The sequence below is a fragment of the Caretta caretta genome, chromosome 13 (genome assembly GCF_965140235.1).
Source record: "Caretta caretta isolate rCarCar2 chromosome 13, rCarCar1.hap1, whole genome shotgun sequence".
Classification (NCBI taxonomy): Eukaryota; Metazoa; Chordata; order Testudines; family Cheloniidae; genus Caretta; species Caretta caretta.
In genome coordinates, this window is record NC_134218.1 from 6,565,249 (window position 1) to 6,573,379 (window position 8,131).

The window sequence follows — 8,131 nt, forward strand, 5'->3', positions numbered from 1 at the left end:
TTGCGTCAGAAAGGCCCTTTATATATTTACATTTTTACACACACACAGAGTGCATCCTGGCCTAACCTGTGTCCCAATGACCGTGCTGCCTCCTAAACCCGGGAAACACAGACTTTCCTTGTATGCTTGAGCAGGTTCTGAGAAAAGCAGAAAACCCTCACCAGTGCCTTGGGATACCTTTAGTAGGGGCATTTTCACACTTCTATTGTTGATGGCAATAGCATGATGTTTCAAGTCGCCTGTGTGTATTTAGGGCTGGTGAGGGACTTTGATCTCGTGCCCTCAGGGAAGGGCTGGGTTTACTGTTACCCAGAGCTGCAGCTCCATTCCTTGTAACAGAACATTGGGTGTTGACAGCTTGGGACCCCTCTCACAGATCTTCCTCAGATCTAGCTCCTACTTTAGGCTGAGCACAAGGGAAGGTGAGTGTAATGTAATGAGGCACTGGCTTAAAGACAAAGCTCATCAAGAGGGACAGCGCCCATTGTCCAGTGACTTCCATTTTACGGGCATCTGATCTGGCTCCATCATCCTGTCCCAGATCATTGGCCCTACCCAGTGGCTTCAGTTTTTATTTTGCCAAGCAATTATTAATAGCTAATGGACTCCCCACCCTCCCCACGACCAAAGTGCACCCTGCACTGCTGTTACCAGTGGAAACCACAGTGCAGCTTGCTTTATGGTTCTGACCTAAGTCACTCAGAAGCATGGCCTAAGGCTCTGTGCACACTACCACAACGATAAGCAAGCCAGGGGACCTGCTCAGCCCGCAGTTAGAAGTTAGTCCCCATCACCCTGTAGCCAGGCTACCCTCTCACACAGGTAGCTCTCCTTTACAAGACAGCTCTGATCCATACCGTAACCATGCCCTCCTATTGTGGTAGTATAGAGCGGCCCGACGGTCCCACTTGCTTTTGCTCTTAGGTACATTATTCTTCCCTCCATGGTTTATGGCATTGGGATATTGCTGATATTTTACCCATCAGATTATGAACTTCTTCCAGAACAAACAAATTAAAGATGGAAAATAGTTAGAGCAAAGCTCTAAAGCAGAAAGAGACTGTTTTGCTGCTATGGTAACCGTTTAAGGTACTGTGACACTTGTCAACCGGTTTTTAAAAGATTGTACAAGAGGAAAGGTTTATTGCTTCTCCAAACAGCCTTGCGTAAAGTGCCATATGCATCTAAACTAAACATTAACGTAACCCCACGAAAAACAAGGAAGAGGAATTACTTGCACTCTTTCGTCACCAATGTCTCTAACCATGCAGTTCCTGCAGGGACCAAAGGGGGCACCATTATGCAGCAGCTCAGCACAAGGGCGCCCTGATGGCTGGGAAGCTTGATGCTTGATGGAGGTGCTGCTACACCCAGTACAGGTATCCTAGCCACTCCTGCTCTCAGGATGACCCTGGTAAAAGCCACGGTCTTTTGGGAAGTGCTTCTTTCTGATGAGGTGTAAAGCTGAGTTCCTCACACTTTTAGTCATTAAGGACCAAGCTATCAACAAAGGCCCAGGTGCAGTTGCCTGCCTGATCTGCACAAACAGATCCCCAATCTGCACGTGCAATCACGGTAACTGTCTGCCCAGTGAGGTACGCACATTGTTACATGTCCACCTGGCCTTCTGCAAAATATAGCCCATTGGAGCCCATCACCTTTTTCATAAAAATAAGGGTGCTAACACCATAACCAAATGTGCCCTAAAGGCACAGAACTGCACTCTTTTTACCTCAAGGAAGCCAACTGCAGTTTCATCATCATCTTTAGTCCACACTCAAGTGTTGCATACCATGGAAGGCACTGCTAAGCATTGGTTAAGCTCCACCCCAGAGCTGGCTGCATTTTAGGGGTGGGTAACATGATCCTTAGAGATACACCTTCACCCCCCCCCACACACACAGATGTTTAATTAGCTATCAGATGACACATACTGTACAACTTATTATTTTGCAGTCCTTGGATATGATGAATATGCATACGCCACCGCAGAGTTATTTTATCTAGGTTTCCTCTCCAGAGGGTTTAGCATATCTGAATTTTTCCATTTCAGAGGATTAGTAACCAAATCAACTCATTAGAAATACAGAAGACACAGAGGAGCCCATGAGTAAAACTGGATGTCTTATTTTGCAGCTCAATATTCTGAAAGTTGTTACATCAAGCAGAAGCTTCCAGCACCCCGTTCTATTTTTTAGTGGGGATGAGGGGGACACAAGGGAATCAGAGGAGCTTGTTTATAAATGATAAATGTGTGAGTCATCAAAAAGGAGGGGAAAAAAAAGGTTTGCTACGTATTTTATTTATGTGACGGCGCTTCAAACATAATGCAGAGGATGCTGCAGACTGTCAAAGTCATCCTTGTCAATGACTGCAAAGTTTGGATTATTATTTGTCCAAACTTTGTTCTCCATATTGCATCTCAGGGCCTGCAGGCAGAAGTATAAAAGTCATGGCATGCATAGAACTGTATATTATAGGGCAAAAGAGGCTGGCTGCATCTTGGTATCAAATTATTTCCATACTCCCAACTAGTACATGCAATGGCACATGCCTGGTGCCAGAAATTATTCTTCATTACTGTTGTTACAGCTGGCTGGGTCCTAGGCAACTGGAGACAAGATAGGTGAGAAGTCCAATAAAAAAATTACTTCTGTTGGTGAAAGAGATAGAAGTTGGTCCAATAAAAGATACCCCATCCAACTTGTGGGGGTCATTATTTTTCCACTGATATTTATTCAAATCAGTGAAAGGTTAGTTTACAGCCAATATTAGCACTGTAGAATCCCTGATTTTAGGGACTGTGTTTCCATCAAGGGTGTGAGTGAGTCTGACCCTCTTCTGCTGACAGCAAACAGTTCTTGCTGTAAGTCATGTTCCCTAGCTGTAGTTCTTTGACTCATCATGGTCTATGTTTAACCTGGTCAGGAACCATGTTGGTGGGAGGTAGAAAGTAGAGCATTCTACACAAGTCAGGCTCTTCCCTCTGCTCCTTAGAAGAGGTTCCTACTCTGCTAAGTAGCTACAAGCCAGGGCTGGGGCTGTTTGCAGGTTAGCTCACTGTTTTCTGCACTGCAACTGCAGAGTAACAAACAAAAGATGGAGGTTAGTACACATAAGAGGCCAAAATCCTCAGCAATGTTGGAGGACTGACTGCTCCCTGCAGCTGAGGGGTGCAAAGGTGGCTTTGTGCTCTAACACCAGGGCCACTCCACTTATGAACACCCCTTGCCCAAGGGAATACTCCTGTGGTCAGCTAAGCCATATTTAGGACAGCTTTGCACTGGGGAAGTGTTCTAAAAGTGCCCTAATGCTCTAGATGAGAATCTAGTCCACCCTTTGTTTCTATCTTGGGAGTCTATAATGAGACAGAACAGCAGATGTATCCAATGCTAGGGAGATTTATTACATAGTGCTGGCAGAAAACAAGCATGCTATTCAACAACTTCTCATTAACCAGTTACAAATTTAAGACTGGAACTTTCACATCCTTGATCGTTCTACCTTTCATTCCAGAAAATACCATAGATATTGGACCCTATTGAGGTCAATGGTGCAACACAGGTATAGCCAGAGGAAACTAGCTCACTATATACAGCTTTTTCCAATAGAAATTGAGTCTTGCTAAACCTGAGCATATAAGTATCATGAATCAAGCCCCTTGAAATCATAAGAACAATTTACAAAAAATAGATTTGTAGGGGGCGGGGCTTTTATTTGCTTTCTGGGTTTTGAGTCTTTAGGGGACATGTTTTCAAGTTTTTCCTCCAGAAACATTAGGGCTAGAAATTTATTTATTTTTTCAAATGAAAGCTGAGATTCTCTTATCACATAACTCCAGAAGCTGGAGCTTGAAACAAAGCAAATATTACGAGACTTGTGATAAAGAATCATGAGAGTTTGCAACACTGGAAATCAACAAACTTGTGTAAGAGAAACCATCTAAGAGCTATGTCTTCTTCGTTGCCCTTTTCCTCACCATTCTTGGTGTGTGTGTGTTTGGGAGGGGGGTTATTCCAAGCCTTCTCCCTCCCTCCAACAACCCCCAAGTTAAAAAAACCCCCAAACCAAGGCTGTAGTGTCATGTCAGTCTAAAAGGATCTGGTTCCCTCTGGAGCCACTCCAGAGTGACAGGAAGGGCTCCTACCTCTTTCATGTCAATATCAGAATTATCTGTACCACTTTGCTCTGTGCTCTTATCTCCTCCTTTTAAGTCATGCTTAGTGAGCCATGCCAAGAAAACACATTGCATTCAGCTACTGCTATTCCAGCAAAAACAGAAAAGGATGTGGATGAGAAAAGCAGTGTGGAATCTAGTATAACAAGGTTGCCTTTTATTTTTATTTTAAAATGTCCATATGTGCCTGTCTGAGGACCCTGGAATAAAGGTTGTTGTAGCAATGGTTCTACATTGCAGACTTATGTATTTTCTAGCAAGTTTTTAATATTTGTTTAGTAGGAAACAGGAACTGCCCCTTTAAAAAAAAGCCGGGCAATTGATAAGCGAATGCACGTGTGTTTTACGAATCCTACCTGTATGTCCAGAGCAGGGAAGACCGAGCCTGTAAAAAGCTGCCTAAGAAAGGCCAGAACTCAAGGGATAATAAAGTTCTCTCTCAGAAAGCGAAGTCTCATCCTTTAGCGTGTAACACTAGAGAGTGAATTTGGTGTTTATGAAAACGACTTGGCTTGACCCAGGCATAAGGGGGACAGATGTTAGAGAGATCACTGAGAGACGGAGGATGAAAGGCCCCTCACCCACAGGCCTGAGCATGCTATCTCTGCAGCACACTCCACTCCTGCTTCCCCAGTGAGAAAGATAAAAAACCCACTGCTCCCATAGAGCACCATATAACCCTTGGGCAGCTTCTCCCATCCCTCCTTGGAAATATATAATCTCCCTGCAGCGCGTATGGCGCAGATTAGTTATACTGCTTCTTCAGGAAAGGGGCTAAATGCAAAAGAGGAAGTCTGCTCCATTTATGATTATTATGAAACATGTTGCATATGCAGAGATAGACAATCATGGCATAAATGGAAGGATGGGGAGAAAACCACAGGTTCCTCCTTGAGTATTATATATTATGTGTATTACAGTTGTGCCTGGTAGCCCAAGATCAGGGCTCTGTTATGTGAGGCACTGTACAAGCACAGAGATGGTCGTTGCGCAGAAAAGCCGACAAACTAAATAGGCAAGCCAAAGGGTTGCAGGGGAAAGAGACCCAGAGAGGTCAAGTGATTTGCCCAAGGTCTCTCAGCTGGTGAATGGCAGAGTCAGAAAAACAATTCAAGTATCCTGATTCCCGGTCCTGTGCCCTATCCAATAGCTTACTCTGCCTCTCAATAATTGGAATATTTCGTAAACGGGCAGTAGCTGATTCTGGAACCAAAGTCTTCCCCAGGGGATGGAAGGCCTCACAAACTTTAGACGTGTAAGGAATAATTCCTCAGCTTCTGTACTCAACCCCCGCTCTTTCACAGTGCAGTGAGAACACACTATGTTATAATTAACATTGCACTTAGCTTGCCAGGAACGGCTCCGGCTGCTGTGTTCTGTGTCATCCTAGCCAGACCCATTTTAAAACATTTGCTCTGTGAGCAATTGCTGGAGCAGACATGAGCAGAGCCTCTAATTAACAGCACTGGATCAGCCATTGGGTGTTGCTAAGGAACAATACAACAAGCCCTAGGAACACCACCCTCCTCTCCTTCTGACCCTCACTACCTTCCCATCACAAAGAAAAGAGTTTGGGTTAGTCTAAAGGCCGAGGACCAGGTTGACGAGATGAGGGTTAACTCTTCCGGATGGAATCAGACTAAACCCAGCACTTTAAACTGGCTTCATCCAGTAAGATGCAGTAGCTCAGCCAGAGAGAAGGAAGTCCCCAAAAATCACATGCACAGCCATTCGCTGTGTCTGCTACAGAAGCAACAACAAAGGACTAACATCACAACATCCAAGCGTAACATTAGGGTAAAAGTTGGACACAGAGAAGAGGTGCAAAGAACAGAGGGTGTGGTGAGAAGATGGGGGAGCAAGGAGACAAACAAGAACTAGCATTGTGTCTAATTTCTAGTCTCTACACCCTTTAAACTGGGTTTGTTTTATTACAGCAGGTAGTAAAATAACCCCCTCTGGCGGCCATAAAGAAAATTGGGACTGCTGCTGATCATGCATAAGGACCTCACCTTGTCATTATCTTAGAGTAGGAGCTCCCAAATTTTATTTACAGGTTTACAGAGTGCTCAGCACAACAGGGCCTCTTGATTTCAATCTCTATGTACTACTGCAATACAAACAACAGGGTCCGCAGTGTGATGAAAGCAAGGTTAGATGGAGATTACAGATTAGATGAATGTGCCAGGAAGAGCTATGCCAAAACTAAGCTCAAGAAAAGCAAGTGGCCTGTTATCCAAGGAAGATACCACAAGTCCTAAATGAGCTTTCATTCTTATTCTGGCTGTGGGACAAAAGGACATGGCTACTAATTGCCTGATTCTCTCCTCTTCTAGCACGACTAAGTGTCTCTATGTTTACATCTGACCATTGTTTCCTCGTTTTATCCCATTTCCGGACAGCACTGGTTGGCAACAGCAGCCTTGACATGAACAAAGGCAATAAGTCACAATCCCAGCTCATTCTGGACATCTATGAGAAAGATTCCACTGCTGTTTGCACAAGATGTGCTCACCACAAACTCAGGACGGAGTCAGCGCATGAACAAAAGGAAGATTAGACTCTGCACAGTGCTTCAGCAGCATTTTCATATAGCAGAGACCAGATTTTGTACGGCACTTTGAAGATGAAAAACCGTCTGAGAGCTGATTGCTTACGTCAGAGCAGTGATGGGAGGACTGAATATCACTCCCATTTTACAGATGTGGAAACAGAGAGGCAGAGATTTAAGAGACTTGCCCAAGGCTTCAGAATCAATAATTCAAGCTGAAGTTGCTCGGTCTATACATTTATCTACACTTCTTCTTGTTTGCTTTGCATTAGCACTTAGAGCCTCAGTCATGACAGGACCCCAGTGTACTAGGCCCTATACAAACGCAGAACAAAAATGACAGTATCTCCTCTAGAACTTAGTCTAAGTAGACCACGCACACTGTATAAGCAGTTTTAGAAGGAGAAAGAGTCCTTGACCTTTTAATGATGTGCATCTTTCATTTGACTGGAATATGATGTACATGTTCCATTTGTACACTTTCCCACTCCAGCAGAGTCATGAAAACTTGAAAGGGATACTCAAGGTTCAAGTGCTTCTTACTTACTGAAAGAAGCACAGTGACCCTCTGCACACACCGTTTCAAGGGAAGGTTGATCTCCATTAGGATATCAAATCCCATGTACCCAGGCTCTGCAAAGCATAAATGGTAAACTGCAGGAAAAAATCAGTTTAACTTAATAGTGAGTTAAAGCACAGATCAATGTGATTAAAACAGGCACACTCACCGGCCAAAAGGAGGCTTTCAACAACAGGGAGTTTTTACTTTCAAGATTCTTCATCCTCTTTCAAGTCATTTTCGTATTCCCTTGTTTACTGAGGACGTTCAAGTTTGCACTGTCGCGGGTATCATGGATTGCAATCCGATATATGTGGCCTTTTTTATGCGAAGTTTTTTTGCCCAAAAGTTTCTCACTTCGCAGCCAGTTCTGCCCCACCAGTGTTAGCAATGGTTAGTTACAGTGCTGGAGTAGAAAAGGCCCCATGTAACTAACAGTATTTTAACTACCATTTTATCTAGACCTGCCATAAGCAGAGCTGAACAATGTTGCATGCATGAGATATCACAGACAAGTGAGAGTGTTAAGATACCATATTATTCATGTGCGCGCTGGCCTAACACTACTCCCACTGAAACCACTGGTCAAACTCATATTGACTTCAACAGGAGCAGAATTAGGTTAATGAGGAGTGCTTATGAAAATCCCACCCAGGACTAGAACTGTGAGTTCAATACAGTTTATTACACATTTATAGTATCGGTGTGATGACTAATTACTAATGTCAATAGAAATGTGTATTGCAAAGATACACATTAGTTTTAAGTACCAGCCATTCACTTTAGAACTATCAGAGTTTTTATATGCAGTCACAAATGCTGGAAGGTTTTAGGAGAATGAAGA